This window comes from Kryptolebias marmoratus, linkage group LG13 (assembly GCF_001649575.2).
Source record: "Kryptolebias marmoratus isolate JLee-2015 linkage group LG13, ASM164957v2, whole genome shotgun sequence".
NCBI classification, from domain to species: Eukaryota; Metazoa; Chordata; class Actinopteri; order Cyprinodontiformes; family Rivulidae; genus Kryptolebias; species Kryptolebias marmoratus.
Window position 1 is genome coordinate 24,214,487 of NC_051442.1, and position 22,629 is coordinate 24,237,115.

At 42.3% G+C, this 22,629-nt stretch overlaps 1 protein-coding gene across 1 annotated transcript in view; it reads left to right on the forward strand.

Moving 5' to 3' along the window:
* opcml (opioid binding protein/cell adhesion molecule-like) overlaps window positions 1-22,629 on the forward strand; it is a 203,329-nt gene that overhangs the window by 11,605 nt on the left and 169,095 nt on the right. The gene's annotated exons all lie outside the window — the stretch shown is intronic.

Below are 22,629 nucleotides of genomic sequence, written 5' to 3' on the forward strand. Positions count from 1 at the left end.
GCATGTTTTGGACACTCAGGTGAAGAGAGGGGCGGAGCTGTCAACTGACCACTACCTGGTGGTGAGTTGGCTCTGATGGTGGGGGAGGATGCCGGTCAGACCTGGCAGGCCCAAACGTATTGTGAGGGTCTGTTGGGAACGTCTGGCAGAGTCTCCTGTTAGGAGGAGCTTTAACTCCCACCTCCGGGAGAACTTCGAACATGTTCCGGGGGAGGCGGGGGACATTGAGTCCGAGTGGGCCATGTTCCGTGCCTCCATTGTTGAGGCGGCTTATCGGAGCTGGTGCCTGTCACGGAGGCAACCCTTGAACCCACTGGTGAACACCGGCGGTGAGGGATGCTGTCAGGCTGAAGAAGGAGTCCTATCAGGCCTTGTTGGCCTGTGGGACCCCAGGAGCAGTGGCCTTAGGATCGCGTCTCTGTTTTTTGCAGATGATGTGGTCCTATTGGCTTCATCAGTTTGTGATTTACAGCTTTCACTGGAGCGGTTCACAGCCGAGTGTGAAACGACCGGGATGAGGATCAGTGCCTCCAAATCCAAGACCATGGTCTTGAGCCAGAAAAGGGTAGAGTGCCTTCTCCGGGTCGGGGAAGATGTCTTGCCCCAAGTGGAGGGGTTTAAGTATCTTGGGGTCTTGTTCACAAATGAGGGAAAACTAGGCGGATTGATGCTGCGTCTGCAGTGATGTGGGCTCTGTACTGATCTGTCGTGGTGAAGAGAGCTGAGCTTGAGCTTGAGAGCTTGTGCAAAGATCTTGGATTCCATCGCTCCTCTAAAACGGACTTCTACAAAAGTCAGACCAGATCCCTGGATGTTACCATCTGGGCCATCCAACAATGCTGCAGGAAAGCAGAACACGGAAGGACAGGCTTCATGTGTCCAAGGGCATATTGAGAGACTGTCTTTGTAAATATCAAAATACTGTTAAGCAGGCCAAATCATAATATCTTTCCAAATTTTATTTCTACCAGTTGGAACCACCTGAGGGATTTATTTAGTACTATTCAGTATGTCATTAACCCCTCTAACAATGTTCTGAAAACTGCTACACAGTCTACCTGTGATGATTTTCTTGATTACTTTGTGAGCAAAATAGATTCTATCAAGCAGAAGATTGTCAGAACATACAATGCTGTTCAATTATGTGCTTCTTCTATAATCTCTGCTGTCTTTGATCAATGTGAGCTGGTGTCGTGACCTCACTTTGTTGAGGTGGTTCAGCAGATGAAACCTACAAACTGTCCTCAGGACCTCGTTCCCTCAGATGTTCAAGCAGTCCTTTGATGTCATTGGTCCTTGACCTTTGACATATATTAATAGCTGTCTAGGTTCAGGTTATGTCCTGTCTGTTTTCAAGCATGCTGTGGTCAGGCCTCTTTAAAAAAAATGGGTTTAAACCCTACAGCCTTTTCTGATTTTAGGCCAATATACCATTTGTCATTTTTATCCAAAGTTCTGGAAAAGATTGTTTTCATTCAATTACAATTTTTTCTAGAATATAACAACTTGTTTGAAAAATTTCCGTCTGGCTTCAGATCCTGTTATAGCACTAAATCTGCAGTACTCAAAGTACAGATTAATATTTATTTGTCCCTTGATGCTAAAAAAATCTGTTCTGCTGGTGATGCTGGACCTCTCAGCAGCTTTTGACACTGTAGACCAGGGGTGTCCAATCCTGGTCCTCGAGGGCCATTATCCTGCATGTTGTACTTGTTTCTCTGGTCCAACACATCTGATTTGAATCAATGGGTGATTAACAGGCTCCTGCAGAACACTGAAAACGTAATTTAACCACTGAATCAGGTGGGTTGGAGCAGGGAAATGAGGAAAACATGCAGGATAGTGGCCCTGAGGACCATGATTGCCCACCCCTGCTGTGGACCATCTGCTCATCACTCATTTGGCTCAGCAGGTTGGCCTTCAGGGAGTTGTGCTCAAGTGATTTAAATCCTATTTAACAGACAGAACTTTTTCTGTCATGACAGGTGATTTGTCCTTCTCTTCTTCGATCTCTCTGACCTCTGGTGTACTGCAGGGATCCATTCTGGGCCCTGTTCTTTTCTCACTTTACATGCTGCCAGTAGAACCTATCATTGCACGCCATAACTTGTCTTTTCATCTGTATGCAGATGATCTGCAAATCTATCTGCTGGTTTCTCCCAATTCCTCACTCAGTCTAAACTCCATTGTCAGCTGCTTAAATGACATTAAGCATTGGCTGTCTCAAAATTTTCTAATGACAAGACTGAATGGATTTTATTTGATGCTTCTAGTAATTCATGTAACATCTGTCTCAGTCTAGGTCTTCCCCTCCCCCACTCCAACCAGGTGGTAAAAAACCTAGGAGTGAAGCTTGACTGTAACTCAAAGCTTGATAAACAGATTCTGTTGTAAAAACAAGCTTCTTTTATCTCCGTCAGCTTTCTAAAGTAAAGGCACTCCTTAGCCGGAGTGATCTGGAGAAGGCCATCCATGCCTTTGTGAGCTCTAGGCTTGATTATTGTAATGCTTTATATGTCAGTATTAATCAGTCTTCTATCTCCTGTTTACAGCTTGTACAAAACTCTGCCTAACATGTAAATACGTACATATCACTCCTGTCCTTCCATCTTTGCACTGGCTCCTGGTTCAGTTGAAGACAATTCAAGCTGTTGTTGTTTGTTTTTAAAGCTTTGAATGGCCTTGCACCGCCCTACATTTCAGAACTTTTGAAAATCCACCAGCCCAGCAGAGCTTTGCGGTCTGCTGGAGGTGCCTCGCTCAAGTTGCAAATGGGGGGACCAGTCCTTTTCTGTTGCAGGCTCAACAGCCTGGAAAAATAAAAATAAAGTAAATAAATAAATAAAGTTTGATTGATATAATGAAAATTACTCTCAGTGGCTATGTAGTCAGTAAATGTAAACTCAAAGCTTATTCAAAAATGGTCTGAAAAAACAGGAGTGTGAGGATGTATTATGAATTACTTACTCTCTATGCTATATGTCAGAACCAGAGCAACAGTTTGATGAAGAGAATGAGTCCGTTTGTGGACATTTTCAGTAAAATGAATTGACTCTATTAAATTATTAAAGGCCATGTTTAAGCTATCACTTTCAACATCTAAATGAATTTTGAAATCCCCCACTATTATTACTTATCAATATTTAGCAATAAGTCGGACAAAAAAAATTTGAGAAGTCAGAAAAAAATTGAGAATAAGAGCCTTGTGGACTATATATATATATACCGTAATTTCCGGACTATAGAGCGCACCTGATTATAAGCCGCACCCACCACATTTTAAGAGGAAAACCGATTTTGTACATACACAAGCCGTACCTGTATATAAGCCGCATGTGCCCACATTAAAACATGTAACACAAACACAAAATTAACCCAAACCCGACTTCAAGTCCCGCGAATGAAACTAAATGTCCTTCATTAAAGTCCACAGTCCAAAAATCACAGCCGGCAAAATGAACGGAAAATGATACTCAGTTGCAAATACATATTATACATGGGTTACACATATTTACAAAGAAAGACGGTACACCGAGAGTTTTCAAAGCTTTAATACGGTAATAATAATATAACTTTCATCCCAAACGGTGCCTGTGACAGGGCAGTTAATGGTTGCAACACGCTAGCAACACGCTCGCAACACAGTAAACAGGTCTGGTAAAAGAACATACCGTACTTGTAAAAATCACGGTAAGCCGTCCTCATCTTCCTCCTTAGAACTGAAGCCATCAAAGTCGTCTTCCTCAGTGTCGGAAAGAAACTGTGTCATATAGACGTCGTCACACACTCCCGCAGCCTCACTCTCGCTGTCACTGTCGCTGGAACTCTCATCCACTCCTGATTCTGTGCCCTCCTCTCCGTCACGCAGCAGACCGGCTTTTCGGAACCCGTTGGTGATGGTGGATTTTTTGATGCTGCCCCACGCTGTCAGGATCCACTGGCAGACTTGCGAAAAAGTTGCCTTTCGCATGCGNCGCTAATTTAATTTATGCACAAGACAAGAAGTTGCAGTCTTCCTCGACGCATATATTCCACCGATCTAAATCTTACCTTTTCTACTCGAGCGCCGCTGGCGGCCGTTAGAAAAATTACATAAATTGGCCGCATCACTGAATAAGCCGCAGGGTTGAAAGTTTGGGAAAAAAGTAGCGGCTTATAGTCCGGAATTTACGGTATATATATATATATATAAGTATTTTTTAAAATTATTTACAAGACTCAAAAAAAAAATTAAACAAATAATTCAAATAGTTTGTTCAGCATTAATTAATAATCTTGACTAAAAATAGCAGCTACTCCTCCACCTTGACCGGTTGTTCTAAGAACATGAAAATTTAGACAATTAACAGGAGTAGATTCATTTATACTAACAAAATCCTCCTGTTGTAGCCAGGTTTCTGTTAGACAAAATAAATCAATATGATGATCAGTTATCAAATCATTAAATAGCAGAGAATTAGAAGAGAGAGATCTTATGTTCAATAATTATTTTTTGTTCTGGTAAACTAACTGTGTTTTTTTTTCTATAAGATTTTTTATGATTTTCTTTTTCTAGAGCTGATTTTTGGTTTATTTAATTTGGACCGTGGGCGAGCTGACAGTTTCAGTGGGGCTTGGATGGGTAACAGAGGAGAAGCAGCAGAGAGGAGTGTAAGGCTACAACTCTGCTTCCTGGACTGAACCCTGGCTTGTCAATAATTTGGATGACTGACAAAATCAGCCAAATTCCTAGAAAAAAGAACAGCTCCACCCAAAGTGGAATGGATGCCATCTATCCACATCAGACCAGGTTTTCCCCAGAATGCACTGCAACTGTCTATGAACCCCACTTTGTTTTTAGGACACCACTTGGACAGTCAACAGTTGAACAACGACATGTGGCTAATCATGTTATTGTTGGTCAGGTTGGGGAGGGGACCAGAGAAAACTATGGAGTCCGACATAGTTTTTGCAACATTACACACTGAAGCAAACATTCATTTTTGTGACCTCTATTTGGCATATGGCGACGTGACATGTCAAAACTTACTTATCATGACAGCAGCTTATATAAATCAAGAGAAGCATATTCAGGGGGAGACTTTCGGGGGGATTTTGTTGCAGAATATTACTCCAGTAGAGCACTTGCATTATTAGACACAGTTTGTGTTTTAGTCTTTTATTTTTATTTACAGAACAAAATAATATGACACTTTTAACCTCCACTGCACCCTTTTGAAATGTTGTTTTTTTTTTTTCAATAAAGTTTAGCTATGAGCAGTTAACCTTTGATCAAGGCTCCTTTTTGCATTCTTGGTAAGTTTTCTCCTATTTTTACTCTACTTAACTATACTTGTTCTTTGCCTGTGTACAGAAAAAAACGCAGAAGCTGATCTCACAAGAAGTTTTAGGTAGCCTCCCTCCCAGGTTAGTCAACTTAAATCCTCATAGAGGTGACAGAGGAGGCTCTGTGCTCCCTGGAGACTTGTGGATTATTAAAGTGGCCTGCGTTGTCTCTGGGGCCGCCTTCAAGCTATCGATGCATGAATTCTCAGCCTTCCTCAGTCTTCCACTTAGACTGTTTAATTAAAATTTTACTCTTCTGGTAATTGCAGGTTTCATGGTAATTTGATGCTTGTTGACTTTCTAGGTGGTTGTAGTTGGTGGAAGCGGCATTCGAGCGTTCAGGGATGGCTAAATCAATGACAGGTGAAGTTGCTGGTTGATTTTGGTCAGTAGTGAATGCTGATTAAAGTGATCTAAGCACAACTTTCATCAAAAGCCAACACAATCAATTTGACAGAAATTAAGCTAAACTTGATGTGGTGGAAGTTGAGTCATTCTTCACAAATTCTCTAAGTGTTAACACATCTTATGATATCTCACAATACAATTTGGGATTGTGCATAATATCATTTAGAAGTTTTAACCAAAACAACTACAACTTTATCCCTTCTCAGCACAATATTTTAGTTGTTTATTTGATTTTAGTCTAAAACTCTGGCATGAAAGGCGGCAGGCGATATGCATTCATTCAAGGAATGTTACTCCTCTAATTGTGAAAATCAAGAAATAAAGTCCTAATAGGATATAAAACCCTGCATGACACAGGTTGGGCTCCTCCTCCCCATTCTTATGTATACCACCTCATTTAGATCAGTCTTCTCCAAGCTTTTATTCATCTTATAGAGGGTGGGTTACAACACCAAGATAGTCATTAATTTTTAATATTTAGAAACTGTGCTGTTGTGCAGTTCAATGAGGTCATCCACTTTTTTTAGCGAGCCTCATCCATTATGGGCTGTCTGTTCTGTCCCGTCCCTGTTCATGTTTGGCTGCACCTTTCTGATATCATTAATTCTCATCAAAAAGTGCCTTCTATTCATGCCACATTCTGTCAGGCAGTGTATGCTCTGTTACTTTCTCCTACAGTTGTTTTCTTCCTTTTAGTATTTCCCCATTCCTCTCAGTCTTCTAACTCTGTATCTAGAGCCCAATAACCTGTTTTGACAAAGTTTACCTACTTACTACTTACTAGAGCAGAAATCCTGGTTGCTGATTTATGTGTGTAATGCATGTAGTGGTAACGACGGACTGAAAAAGGCTTCAGTGGTTTCTTAACACTTAAACAGTGATGGCTGGTGTAAGTGGACTAGCAAGGCTAAGCCCTCCCTAAAATTTCAAAAAAAGATTTGAGAGAAATTTACTGTCAAACAATGTTTAAGCTAATGGTTTCACAGTTTGATTAAATCTAGATCAGCTTCAGAACCTGTCACAAGAAAAACACAAAATATTTCCTAATTGGCTCATCTTTGCCACCTAAACAGAGCAGCATAAGATTTCATTCATGTCTGAGGTTGGGATTCACAGGTGTTAGGCCACATCCTCTTGATTTGCTGCTAATTTGGACTAATTCTGTTCAGCCAAAGACCAAAGCCTACAGCCATTGAGAAGCATACATGTTTGCGAACCATAGACTCATAGGCGTAAATCCCGGGGGGGTCCAGAGCCCCCCAATCTTGGGGAAGTGTAGATTTGTCCCCCCCAATAATTCAATGAAGGAAACTGTATTTAAACAATATCAATATAAAAAGGCAAAAAAAGAGAGAAATCCACCAATAATCTGAGAAAAACAAAGGGATTTTTGCCTCACCTCTCCTCACGACGGACCGGAAAATGCACAGAGAAACCAGGAGTCAAAAATGGTCAGAAGCAGTATCTTCAGTTTAAAAGATTTCTTAGCCTTAGTACTAAGGGAGACACTCCTTACCAGCTCACAGCAGGAACACCAGAAGATGTCTGAGCTAAATCACTAAAACATAGCATTTTAACCTGAACAAAGAACTGGCCCTTCCTCCTTCGGTCATCTCTCCGGAACCCTGTATATGGACTTGTTTTTCTCCATCTTCTGCAGGTGTCCTCCTTCGGAGGGGTTCCGGCTTCCGCTTAGCTGACTCCCCCAGACCGCATTATCTTCCCCGCTTGGTACCTACAGTCCCATAAACTCCCATGACCTCGCCAGCTAGTGCAGAGTTACACTCATCCTTAGGTTAATACAATACAATTACAGTACATTAATACATTATTCTAACTGGTAAGGAGTGTCTATATTATAGTTTTCACTTCACACCCCCAACCCAGCCGAATGAAAAAACACCCCCGCCTCTCCAATCTGACGGGGAGAGGGGGGTTCTGATGCCTTAATTAATCAGAAAATTAATGACACTATTGTACTGATTAATATTACTATTAAGACTACTAAATACATGCCATTTAAATAATATTATTACTGATTATTCTGTATAGTATATGCATGCAGTTCGGATTAGCTTCCCTCTGTACATTTTGCATTACATTTCACTGTAACTTTGCTGACCCCCCCCAAAATTGTTCTTAAGAAGTTTTCTTGTTTATTGTCCCCCCAATAAATTATCTCTTTATTTTTTTAAATCACATTGACACAACTTGTCAATAGATCAAAACATATGCATTTCCATTTCCATTACTGAACCAAGGGTAACATTTATTTTCTTTCTTTCTTTTTTAGTTTTAAGTCTCTCTGTGTCTGATGATTTTTTTTTTATCCGTATTTCATTTTCATATAAACATTCCAAAACAGTTAAACAGGCTACAGACAACAAGCAAACAAAGAAAAAAACAGTGCTCAGTCAAGAAAACCGTTTAGCCAGTTAGATAGCAAAGAGTAAATGAATGAATTAAAATTATTGAGAGAGAGAGAGAGAGAGAGAGAGAGAGAGAGAGAGAGAGAGAGAGCGAGAGAGCGAGAGAGCATGCGTAATACAGATTGCAGCTGGGACTAACATCTCAGTCCACGTTAGCATCTTTAAAATGAGCAAGGAATGGATTCCAGATATTTAAAAAAAGTTCTTGAGCATTTTTCCCAGTGATCTGAGTCTTTCCGTGTGTATCAGTGACATCATATCTCTGATCCACATCCGAAAGTAGGGAGCAACAGGGGATTTCAATTCCTTTAAAATCAGTCTCTTGGCAATAATCATTCCTAGCTCCAGGGGTCTCAGCATTGAAAATGGAAGGTCCTTATTCGTCCATGATATGCCAAAAATGGCTAATCCTGGGTCGGGCTGAAGCAGCCTTTTATAAGCCTTAGAGTACCAATCAAATATTTTACCTCAGAAACCTTTTAGCAAAGGACAGAACCAGAAAGCATGAGACAGTGTATTGTCTTATATTTTACACCCGTCATAGACTGGTGAGACAGAAGGATAAATCTTATGTAACCTAACTTTGGAATAATACAAACAATGGACAATCTTAAATTGTATGTGTTGGTGTGTACTGTTTAATGAAAAGGAAAAGACGCTAGACAAACATTCATTCCACAAAGGCTGAGGAATTTCCGCACCTCGTTTCTCTTCCCAATTATCTCTAATTGCTACTGTAGGCATTGCTATATGATCATCAAACAGACACACAATTTTGGAAATTAAAAGTTTGGAGTCAGGAGGCTCTTTAAGACCCTATAAATCTCATAGTCTACAGGAAGATTCTCAAAATTTCTGATTCTTGACTGAACATAATGTCTAACCTGTAGGTACCTGAAGAAGTCCGATTGAGACAAGTTGTATTTCTCCTTTAGCTAGTTAAACAAGGCAAATTCTCCATTGATGTAAAGATGTTTGGTTGAAACTATGCCTCTTTGTCTCCAGTCTTGACACAATGCATCTGTCCACGGGGGCAAAAAAGAATGACTGAAGCATATAGGTGATTGCTCAGAGGTTACCGGAAGTGCTAAGAAACTTCTAACCTGGTTCAAAATTTTAACTAAGTGTTTTAATATAAAGCTAAGTGTTTTAATTGACTCAGGTTTGTCAAACTTGGAAAACAGCATAGCTGGCAAAGAAGAAAGTTTGGTAGAGTTGACTTCCATCTTGAGCCATAGAGGAGTTGGGAGGTTAGTCTGTCCGAGGCTCCTTGTTGCCAAAACATCAAGACTCTGATATTTGCAGTCCAGTATTAATGCCTGAACACTGGTAACCCCAGGCCTCCTTTTGTCCTTCTGCTTCTCCCAACTCTAGTCTTTTAATGCATGTGTTCTCTTATTTTTAGAGCAAGCAGCTCTAATACAATAGTGAATCAAGCTGGTGAAAGAGGATTTCCTTGTTGGACCAAACGCTGTAATGGGAATGGTGCTGATCTATCACTATTGGTCAGGACACCGCATGATGGGTTCGCGTATATCAATTTTACCCATGATATAAATGTTTCACCGAATACAAATCTGCGTAGGGACTCAAACATGTAAAACCATTCAACCTGATTGAAGGCTTTATGTGCATCAAGCGGTATAATTGCTGCTCCATCCACACTGCTGTGATCAGCATACATCACATTGAGAAGGCATATGATACTTGAGAAAGAAAACCTACCCAGGATGAGTCCAGTTTGGTCAGAATGTATGATAGAGCCAAAGTATTTGCTTAGCCGAGTTGCCAAGATCTTAGTAATTATTTTTCTGTCAACATTTTGGAGTGCTATTGGTCAGTTTCCTCCCTGTCTTTCCTCAAAATAAGGGAAATACTAGCTTCATATAGAGTTTTAGGCAAGATGCTCTCTTTTTTGGAATTAGATATCATACGGAGTAGGAGCGGGGCTAGAATGTTACAGAACCTCTTATTATATTCGCCACCAAACCCATCCAGCCCGCTGCCTTACCCGATGGAAATGACTTCCCAGATAGCACAGAATGATTTAAACAACATTGATTCAATGACATAGTTTCAACGCTAAGTAATTGGCTAGAGTGGGATGGCTGTTTGATGGTTGATCCACCGTCAGTTGTCGACCTCAACCATACATGCAACCTTTGTGATGATAATTCAACGCTGAATTAACATCTTTTGCCAACAAGCCAACAGCGAAGCGGCTGTGTGGTTGGGCCATCCCACTCACGTAAACGATAGGGGTGGACCGTTGTAGATGTTTTCATGTCAATATATCACACACAAACAGTCAGGAAGAATTGTTATGAACAAGTAAGAAAATGTACAGAAAGGAATCAGCACCGAATATCCTCTACAGGGCTTAATTTTAAACGTGGTAACCCTCACTCACTAATAAAATGCTCTGACCCAGAGCCCCGATGAGGAGGAGAGGAGGGGAAGGGGTGTGGCAAAACAGCTGACATTGATTCAACATTGATCAGACATCAGCATTTCAGTCATTAGATTTCAACCACGAAACAACATTGATTCAATGACACAGTTTCAACGGTGAGAATTGGATGGTTGTTTCATGGTTGATCCACCGTCAGTTGTCGACTTCAACCAAATATCAACCATTCTGACTATAATTCAACGCTGATTTAGCATTGTGTGCTATCTGGGTTGATTGCAGAGATTACTTCCTGCATAGTAAACTCTGTGTCAAGGTAAATTCTAACTGCATTGCTTAGCCTGGGCAGCGACAAAGGGTCAAAAAATAGAGCTCAAATCAGAGTGTGAGACACTGCACTTGCATAGGTAAAGCTCACTATAAAACCCCCTGAAACAGTGTTTAACATCCACTGGCTTAGTTAGAAGAGTGCCAGTATTGGATTTTATATTATGAATTAACCTTGAAGCTTATGCACCTTTAAGCTGATGGGCCAGGAGTTTCGCGGGTTTGTCCCCCATCTCAAAATGTTTGTCTTGGTTTTAGAAGGAGAGTATTAACCTGATTACTCAAACTACCATTATACTCATATTTAAGCTTCATTATTTCTCTGTAATGGTCTGGGGATGTAGATGTTTGATATGCTCTTTCTAACACTGGAAGAACAGCTTGGATTTTTGAAAGTCGTTTCTCTCTCTATCTTTTTTAGTAGTGCAGGAGTAAGAAATTGTCTCCTTGCAATACGACTTTCAGTGTTTCCCAGAGCGTAGAATATGACACGCAGCCGTTATCATTTGTTTTGATAAAATCTTTCAATCTAGTTTTAATGATTTTAATAAAGCGGTCATCACTGAGAATGCCAGAATTGAATCTCCAGGAGCAAGCATGCTTCGGGATAGAAACCTTTAAGGATAAGGTCGGGGGACAGTGATCAGAGATCAGTATGTCATGATGTTTCGAACCAGAAACGTGATATATCAACTTTGAGCTTATTAGAAAATGGTCTGTCCTACTGTACAATTTTTTAGCGTGATAATAAAATGAGTAATCCCTGTCTGTTGGATGCTGCATCAAATGCCCACCATGTTCCTGGATTTAAGTAAATTGTTTAGAAGATGCACTGAGGCTAATTCAGGAGGTGGGCGCGTAGACAGTCTGTCCAAATAAGGATCTAAATAGCAATTCATGTCCCCCGCAATTATTATGTTTGAGTCAATATAGTCTGGTAAAGAGTCAAAAACTTTTCTAAAGAAATGTGGGTTATCCATGTTTGGCCCATACATATTCAAAAGAAATAATGCAAATTTAATAATCTTACAGGAAACCAATAGATATCTGCCAAAAGGATCTGTAGTTATTGAGTTAAGTTGAAAAGGAATGCTCTTCCTGTTTAGTATAGCAATGTAGGTATATTTTATTATGAAATGGAACATTTGAATTATTTATAATTCATAAATTATACCATAATGGGGCACCACTCTCTCAAACAAGGGAAATATTACATAAATCTATAGTTATCAGTCTCGATATTTAATTACCCTAAATCATGAGTTCTTCGCTTCGGATTAAAATCATAATCATATCTAAAAACACGCACACTGACTTTTTGCAGTTTGTGACATTTTTATTGAATAAACAAATATAACACAAGTTATTATCATGATCTTAGATTTTTCCAGAAGGAGTGAGACCAGAAATGGACAGATACAGGTACGTATAACGGTAAGTATTTTATTTACAATAAGTGCAGTGACAGAGCTGGACCTGGAAGAGAGAGAGTTCAGGCTTGTTAGATCGGGTAGGTCTGCAGGAGCCGTCAGACCAGATGCTAAGTTAACTAGCTTTACGCTTGGGGTGTGAAGCTGGCGCCTTGGTTAGCCTCTGGTGAGTGGGTGAATATTTACAGATGCTCTTGGTGTTTCCAGGCGTCCAGGTGAGCAGGTCGACACGAGGATCCAGTGCAGGAAGTTCCAGCAGGAGATCACTCATAGGATGTGGATCAGGCAAATCTTTGGGGGTGACACCAGTTGGTAAGATGGATCTGGAGGGAACAGGTTCAGTGAACGCAGCCAGCTTGAAAGGAAAAAACAAACTCCGGTGAGGTTCAGGAGTTTGAGGTAAGTCCACAAAAACAACAATGTTGACAGTTCACTAGTAAAGTTATCAAACGTGGGGCCAGGAGGTTTACCAAGGGCAAACGATGCACCAGCGACGAGCTGCTCCACCGGACTGCCATAAATACCCAGGTTAGTGTGATGAAGATCTGCCACAGCTGTGAATGATTAGTGGAGGTGGCCAATCAGAGCCACCAGAGGGAGGGAGAGAGGGAGCAAGTGACAAATGCCACAGTTATGGCAGGTTATGAAACTATTGCACGTTTGAATATGGTAATAAGATACTGATTGAAGAGTTGTAATGGCATGGAAGTTAAACAGAAAGTCTAATTAAATCGGAGAAGTAAAAATTTTGAGGCAGAAGGGGTTTGAGAAATTAACTTTGCGTAATAGAAATGACGGTTATTATTATGGATTTGATTACCTGAGTGGGACTAACTCTAAGTCCAGCTTGGAACACCACCAGAAGCCAGCAAACGGTTCAGAGAGTTTATTCTACCAAGAGAAGGATCCGTCTGGCCGCTGTCTCTCAGTACCAACTTTTAGGCCACGACGGGGTGAAAGGTGACCAGGAGATGTCGTCTCCAGGGCACTTTCCGTCAGTGGGAGCTGAGTTGAACCTTCAGCTGGTTCCGGTGGTCCAAACAGTCGGCAGCTCGTCTTTGGCAGGTAGGTAAACGACCCTGGGATGGCCGTTCGTAGCTGGTTTGATGGTTAGGCTGGGGTGAAGAGTCGATCTCACGAAGGCAATGCAGTGGAATTTATTAAAAAACTCAGACTGTTACTTATTTAACTGACTTAATAAATTATGTCAATGTCAACCGCCGAAATAAACGGAAAAACTTAATAACAAAAATTTGGTTCAAAGCGAAAAATGTGATGAAGTCAGCAATGGGAAATAAAAGGGATAAAAAATAAAAAATAGGGGGGACAAGGGAAATGAACAAAACAAAACAGAGCGGGCGGAGAGGAGCAGGAGAGGGTACGGAAAAAGCAGAGAGCAGGAAGCGAGGGCAGACAAGGAAAACACTGAGAGCTTTGCGCTAGACTTTTTAAACAAAGCTGGGGGTTGGCCTTTGCACGCTCATAGTCCAATCAAAGCCGTGGTTCTTAAAAGAAGGCGGGAGTTTTGATGGTCATTTAGCCAATGTGCAGTACTCCTCCTCGGAGGGGGCGTTTTGACATTTATGCAGAGGAAAAAGGAGAAACTAATGTGATCAGATCTTTGTATTCCTTTTCTGCCTCAAAATTAAATTTAATTAGCACAAAGGGAAACAGACTTGATCAGTGATTAAATTAGGTCTTCTCACATGAAGTTGATCCTTTAGAACTCAATGAATCATGGTTATTAGCACTGTAAAACACATATATTGATACACTTGGAACCTGATGGGAGGATAACGTTAATAATGTTTTCATATGACATCTGATATGCAAATGAATGAAAGCAAAACAGAAAACATGAAGATAGGTAAAAACATTAAAGATGGAGGTGTGACTCTTGTAACTAGAAAGGAGAAAAACAATGTTAGCACAAATATCACATTTTAGCATGAAGTTTTGACAAGAACCAGTTTTTGGATGCGGAAAATCAGCCACAACACAAGAGTGGGGGGTTAGAACCGCTTTATTTGAAAACAGGCAAAAGGAAACTTTCAGCGACTGGGCCCCAGGCGGCAACTCTGGAGAGAGAGAGCGGAGTACAGAGATCAACACATAATCCAGGAAGTCGAAGAAGTCGAAGGGGGATTCACTAACCTGGACGGTAGTACAGTGGATAATGAGGCTGGACGACTGGAGGACGAAGTCCGTGAGGAGAACCAGAATGGATGCAAGACTTAAAGCTCCCAACAGATAGGTGAGCTGGGCAACACAATACTTGTGGTCAGACAGGCAAGGGTCGATGCACGGTAGGCCGAGAGGGTGCGTCAGAAACAAGGGGGCAGGCAAAAGGTCCAGGTCCAGAGAACAGGCAGAGGTCGGTGTCCAGATATCTGTAGTCCAACGTGGTTCCGACAGGGACAAGGCGTAAACGGGGATCCGAGAAACAAGAGCAGGATCGAAGCACCTGGAGACAGTCAGGAAATGGTGGAGAACTACTTGCTTGTGAGCTTTCATAATCTGGCACTGGAGGAAAGCGTGGGAGGATAATAAATAGGGTGTAGACCAGGTGTGGGAGATAATAATCAGGACTGAGACACAGGAGACTAGAATGAGCGATGATTAGGGACATGACAAGGCAAAGTAATGATCATAACAGGGTTGCAGTCCAGAAACTTTTTTGAGCAGATTAAATAGTTCACATTTCATAATGTAGTCCAACAATACTGAGCAGAGACCAGGGTCCCAAAGAGGGCACTGTAGTATTTTCTTTCCAGGTCTAAAGGAATGTGATCAGTCCTTTGATGTCCATTGACCGAAGGCGTTATCTGTTTCTGAGTTTAACCAGGTCTCTTTTCTTCTCAGAATGTAAATCCTTGTTTTAGAGTCAACAACAGCTTATGGCTATTGTAGGGTTCTCGGAAGGGGGACTTCCTAGTATGTGGCTCCTTTTGGTCTGATAAGATTAACAGAGGCCTCTGGGTTTCTTATCAAAACACTGGTGGTTTAGTTTAGGTCAAACCTGGGCATTGTATGACCCCAGGGCCGCATACGGCCCTTTGATTGACTCTGACCGGCCCGTGTAACGTTAATTGGAAATTACAAAATAAACATATTTTCTTATTTTACCTGATGCATGGACTGAAGCTGCATTGCTTTTATTTTGAAGTTGTTTTTTATTTACGTACATGATGACGCAAAACGTATATTGAGGCATGGGCGTGATTTGATCGTTGTCACTAGCAAGTCACAAGACGACTTTAGCCCTCAGAAATGTCTGCTCATGCTAAAAAAAGAAAGGTAGATGCCGAATGCAGGGTTTTCAACAAAAATTGGACTGCTAAGTATTTATTTACTGAAGTGAGAGGTAAAGCCGTGTGTTTAGTTTGCGGGGAGCAGATCGCCGTGTTTAAGGACTACAATTTGAGTCGGCACTACGAGACGAAACACGGGGAGAAATTCAAGAACGTGACTGATGCTGAAAGGGCGCGGACATCGGAAGCTTTGCTAGCTAAACTGCAAAAGCAGCAAGGCTTTTTTACCAAGCTTCACACATCCAGGGATGCAGCAACCAAGACCAGCTTTGTGATAGCTCACAAAATCGCTAAAACCAGTAAGCCATTCTCGGAGGGGGAGTTTATCAAAGAGTGCTTGGTGGACTCTGCAGTTTTAATATGCCCTGAAAAAAAAGAAGAATTTGAGAAAGTCCCGCTCTCCAGGCGAACCGTGACGAGAAGGGTCGAGGACATATCGTGCAATCTGGAGCTTCAGCTGCAACGTGAAGTGGCAAGTTTTGACTTTTTCTCCTTGGCTTTGGATGAAAGCTGTGATGTCCGTGACACAGCCCAGTTACTTGTATTTGTCCGCGGGATAACGCCGGACTTCAAGATTACGGAGGAGCTGGCAGCAATGCGGTCGATGAAAGGGACAACTACAGGGAGCGATCTCTTCATGGAGGTGAATGCGTGCATGGACACACTGGGACTGAAATGGGACAGACTGGCAGGTGTCACAACGGATGGTTGTCCAAATCTTACAGGGAAAAATGTGGGACTTTTAAAACGTATGCAAGATAAAGTGGCTGAAATCGACACAGATCAGGAATTAATTTTTTTGCATTGTATTATACACCAACATGTGTTGTGCAAGTCAGTGCTAAAAATGAACCATGTTATTAATGTTGTTACTAACATAGTAAACTTCATCAGGGCACGGGCATTGAATCACAGACAGTTTGTCACACTTTTGGAGGACCATGAGTCTGAGCATAGTGACATCAGCTACCACACACCTGTCAGATGGCTCAGCCTGGGCAAAGTGCTAAAAAGAGTTTGGGACCTGAAAACAGAGATTCGAGAGTTTTGTGAGATGAAAGGCAAAGACATCCCAGAGCTCTCAGATGAGGACTGGATGGCAGATTTTGCATTTGCTGTTGATGTGACCGCACTGATGAATGACCTGAATACCAAACTGCAAGGCAGGGGCCTTTTTGTTCATGAAATGCACACCCTGGTGAAGGCTTTCATGAAAAAGATGCTGTTTCTTTCAAGCCAACTGGAGAGCAACAATCTCACTCACATGCAAACCCTGAAAGAAGTCACACCATCAGCCGATCACCTCCGCAGGTACTCATCCATGTTAGGAGCATTGCATTGTGAGTTTTCAAGGAGATTTGAAGATCTCAGAACAATCGAGGATGAAATGCACATGATTTCCTCTCCCTTTACCTGCGGTGTGGATAATGCACCCAGTGATGTTCAGCTGGAACTCATTGACCTGCAGTCTGATGCAGTACTGGCAGAGCTCTTTAAATCAGGATCTCTGCTGGATTTCTACTCTTCTCTCAAGGAGGAGAACTTTCCAAACATGAAGAGACATGCTCAGAAGATGTTGGTTCTCTTTGGCTCTACCTACATATGTGAACAAACATTTTCAATGATGAAGTTCACGAAATCCAGGTACAGATCATCTCTCACTGACGATCATCTGTCAGCTGTGCTTCGCATTTCCACCTCAGACATTCAACCTGATTTTGATGCACTCGTTAAAGCCCAGCAGAGACTAGATTTCTCTCACTGAACAAGAAAAAATAACTTAAAAATGTAAAAAGTTTTAAATGGTTGAGTTGTGCATGAATTTAATTGTATTGTGGTTATTTTTATTTGCATGTTTAGTGTGTTTTTATGATGCCGTTTTAGTGATTTATTGCCTTTCCCATTGTTTTGTGAAATTCGCTTGAATAAATTACATTTTTTGGAAGGCAACCTCATGTTTTCATTGCTTAATTATAACATATACTCTTACCAGCTTGTCAAAACAATGCTATTTGCTGCTTTTTACAAAGAAGTACAGTTAATATTATGCAGAATTGAGATCAGCCTTTTGGCCGGCCCTTCACAATATTTTCTGTTTCTCATGTGGCCCCATGGAAAAAATAATTGCCCACCCCTGGTTTAGGTGAAATAGTCCATTTTTGCATTAGGCTGTTAATGTTACATTTTAACCTGTGTTGCATAGTTGCTTTTATATGCATTTCCTGAAGTCAGCTGACAGAGATTTCAGGTGTCTGAAGATTTTAGCCCTTTTAATGGCACTGCCAAGTCCCTTAACATTCCATGAGGCCAATACCAGGTCTCTATTACCAATCTTAGATGACATTGGGAAAGCAAAAATATGTAGCACAATTATGCTGCTCATTTAGATTGCAAAGTAAAAGCCACTGGCAAACGTGCAAAAACATGACAACACATAAACACAATAAACATGTCTGAGCCAAAGAACTAAAAACATACACACAGTTCCCATCCCCTCTTCCTCCCCCGCATCCACTTGAACAAGATGTGAAATATTCCCTTACCAATATAGCAGGAGCTGCCAGGCTAATTATCTATGACATGGCCTGCTCTGACCACAACATTCTACCTTGCTTAGTTGTAACACCACTCACAATGTTATCGTTTTCACATTGATTACCTCTCACCTGATTACTACAGTGCAAGTCTTTAAGATTAAAATTTTTATAAATTATAACTCACTCATCTACCCGTGTTGTATTGTTTTTGAGGAAGCTGGTGGCTTGTTTCGGGTCGGAAAACAGGTGATTCATAATCCTGCTTTCTTACCTATGTGTATCTGTGGGTGTGTGTACGTGCATTGAGATGGGGCTTTGCCATGTGCAATACCAAGAGCAGATAAAAACTGTAAATGTGCAATCATCTCAAAAAAGAAATTACATGTGTAAAAAAAATAATTAACTTTTATCTTTTTAGTAGGTATAGTAAATGGATAGGTATAAACCTGTTCTATAAGAAGAGGAACCTTAAATAACCGCTGTTGTGACGTGGTACTGTATAGAAAATAAAAATGACATCACCTTTGCAAGGGTGGCAGGGGATAGAAAAAACCGAGTCTGAGCAGAATTATGTCACATTAAATGCACCCAATTAAACCCAATACTGATGTTAAATTTACAATGATGCATCTGCACAGTTCAGTGTAGAGTTTTCTAAGTTAAAATCTTCAGTCTTTGCTCTGGCACTAGGCTCTGTGAAGCCACAAATCAGTGCATGTGCCTTTATTTCTTCTGTATTATGTCTGTTAGGTAACTGAGCTTATCAAGAGATACATCAACAGAAATGCAATGCAAATGGCTCTAAACTGTTAATTTCAAACTAATATGATTCAGATGTCTGAAGATATTGTCATGTTTGCAGAAACATCAGCAGATCTCCTGTTGTCCTGTTTGTTGCTCACTGACAACAATGACTCTGTATTATGTGGCTGTGTGTATCTGATCTACAATTGTGCAATTGACATTAGACTACGAAACATACGAAACGTTTTGGGGTATAAAATTTATCACCAAGTGTGAACAAAGATGTTAGAGCTGCTCACTCGCAGTCAACTCACCTGGAACAAATTTGTAATGGATTCATAACAAATCTGAACAGTCTCCTAGTATATTTATCCATCTATCAATTTTCTGCTGCTTGTTCTGGAGACAGTAGGTAAGGCCACTGAACTTCTCACCATATCTCTAGGGGAGAGCCCAGCTACCCTGCAGAGAAAAGGGGGTAGGCCAAAGGGGTCGGGTGCAATGTGGGATGGGTGGTGGCCGAAGGCGGGGACCTTGGCGGTCTGATCCTCGGCTACAGAAGCTGGCTGTTGGGACATGGAATGTCACCTCTCTGGTGGGGAAGAAGCCTGAGCTGGTGTGTGAGGTTGAGAGGTTCCGGCTAGAAATAGTCGGGCTCACCTCAACACACGGCTCTGGCTCTGGAACCAGTCTCCTTGAGAGGGATTGGACACTCTTTCACTCTGGAGTTGTCCCCGGTGAGAGGCGCCGAGCAGGAGTGGGCATACTTGTTGCCCCCCATCTTGGTGCCTGTACGTTGGGGTTTACCCCAGTGAACGAGAGGGTAGCCTCCTTCCGCCTACTTGTGGGGGGATGGGTCCTGACTGTTGTTTGCACTTATGCGCCGAACAGCAGTTTGGATTACCCACCCTTTTTGGAGACAATGACAGTGAGACCTGGAAGGGTGTGGTTGGGAGGAACGGCCCCCCCTGAGCTGAACCTGGGACTCCAGAAGCAGCTGACGGGTACCGGCAGTCCAAGCGGCATGCAGCTCAGATGGTCACTGAGGCAAAAACACGGCATGGTAGGAGTTTGGAGAGGCTATAGAGAAAGACTTCCGTATGGCTTTGAGGCGATTCTGGTCCACCATACGACGTCTCAGGAGGGGAAAGCAGTGCAGTACCAACACTGTTTATAGTGGGGGTGGTGTGCTTCTGATCTTAACCCGGGACGTCGTGGGTCGGTGGGCAGAATACTTCGAAGACCTCAATCCCACTGGCACGTCTTCCATTGAGGAGGTGGAGCCTGGGGACTGGGTCGGGCTCTCCAATCTCTGGTGCTGAGGTCACCGAGGTGGTTAAAAAGCTCCTCGGTGGCAGGGCTCTGGGGGTGGATGAGATTCGTCCGGAGTTCCTTAAGGCTCTGGATGTTGTAGGGTTGTGTTGGTTAACGCGACTCTGCAATATTGCGTGGACATCGGGGGCAGTTCCTCTGGATTGGCAGACCGGGGTGGTGGTCCCCCTATTCAAAAAGGGGGACCGGAGGGTGTGTTCCAACTACAGAGGGATCACACTCTTAAGCCTCCCTGGTAAGGTCTATTCAGGGATTCTTGAGAGGAGGGTCCGTCGAATAGTCGAACCTCGGATTCAGGAAGAGCAGTGTGGTTTTCGTCCTGGTCCTGAAACACGGGTCCCTTGGGGAATCCTGTTGGGGGTACTCCGGAAGTATGGGGTACCTGGCCTTTTGATACGGGCTGTTAGGTCCCTATATGACCGGTGTCAGAGCTTGGTCTGCATTGCCGGCAGTAAGTCGGACTCGTTTCCGGTGGGAGTTGGACTCCGCCAAGGTTGGTCTTTGTCACAGATTCTGTTCATAACGTTTATGGACAGAATTTCTAGGCGCAGCCAAGGTGTTGAGGGGATCCGTTTTGGTGGCCTTAGGATTGCATCTCTGCTTTTTACAGATGATGTGGTCCTATTGGCTTCATCAGGCCCTGATCTACAGCTTTCGCTGGAGCGGTTCACAGCCGAGTGTGAAGCAGCTGGGATGAGGATCAGTGCCTCCAAATCTGAGGCCATGGTCTTCAGCCAGAAAAGGGTAGAGTGCCTTCTCCCGGTCGGGGAAGATGTCCTGCCCCAAGTGGAGGAGTTTAAGTATCTCGGGGTCTTGTTCACAAATGAGGGAAAAATGGAGCGGGTGACAAGAATCAGTTAGCGGACCTGGTTATTCAGCCTCGACACAGGAGTGAAAAGTTTACACGTTTTTATTGGCAGATTGAATGCTACACGTAGCAACTGGATCTCCGATCGCCGCTCTGAGGAGAGAGGGGACAGTTCAGTGAACCACACATAACCCAGGAAGTAGTAACTGGCAAAGGAAGTTACACTAACCTGGGTGGTGGTGTAACAGGGAGCAGAACAAATCCCTTGGTTGGCAATGACCGAGAGGAGTCCAGGAACGAAAGCGAGGATCAGCGCTTGCAACAGGTAGGCTGCGGGGTTGAGCAGGAAACAAAGCCAAGGGGGCAGGTGAAAGTTCCAAGTCCACGTAACAGGCAGGGATTGATGTCCAGAAGTCCGAAGTCCAGCAAGTGTCCAACAAGGGCAAGGCATAGGGGGAAATCCAGGAAACGTGAATGGGGTCGAGGCACAGGAAGTCGGTCCGAGAATGCTGGAGAATTACTGGCTTGAAGGCTTTCATAATCTGGCACTGAAGGGGAGCAGAGAAGGAGAATATATATGGCGTGGCCCAGATGTAGGGGAGGCAATCAGGGAAGGAATGCAGGTGACTAGAATGAGCATGATTAGAGTTGAAACGAGGCATGACATGGAAGACACAGAAATGATCATCACAGCGGGAGATTGACAGGCGGACTGGTGCAGCGTCTGCAGTGAAGCAGGCACTGTACCGGTCTGTCATGTTGAAGAGAGAGCTGAGTCAAAAGGCGAAGCTCTCGATTTACCGGTCGATCTACATTCCGACCCTCATCTATGGTCACGAGCTTTGGGTAGTGACCGAAAGAACAAGATCACGAATACAGACCTGACCCCGAATAAGTTGAAGAAGATAAATGGATGGATGGATGGAAGTTGAAAATATGGCTATTTATTATTTGATATTGTAAGATATTTGTGCCAAATATTTACACAACTGCAGTTTTACAAAAAGGCACTATTGAAATACTTTTTTAAACAAAGATACAATTAAAATAAATACTAATTGTTTGCATCTAATTTAAATCCTAATTTAAGTCACATTTACAAAAAAAATTAAATTAACATAAATGAAAAAGTGCAAACAAGGCACCAACACACGTCTCACTTCCAGGCCAATGAATAACAACAGAGAACTCTGAGAAACAGACAGATGCTGTACTGTACTGTGCATATCTAATGCTAAACATAATAGGATCATTTTACTGTTAAATAAGGATAATATTTTCACTAAGCACAAAACGTGCTTCCCATATTCCATGTTGATTATAAACAAGATGGCGCCGGTGTCCATGGCTTGCCGTCTATCTCTGAGATCTTTCTTTTTGTTTGTCCTATTTTTAATACTTTTTATCATGGATGTTAAGACATTATTGATATATGAACGCCAGTCTCTATTGGAGCTTCGTGTACCTGTCACCAAGCTAGCCTATTTTAATCATAATGGGTTTAGCAACAAGCTTCCTCCTCTACTGGCTGATGTCCCTGTGTACCTGTTCCGTCATCCGCACCTATC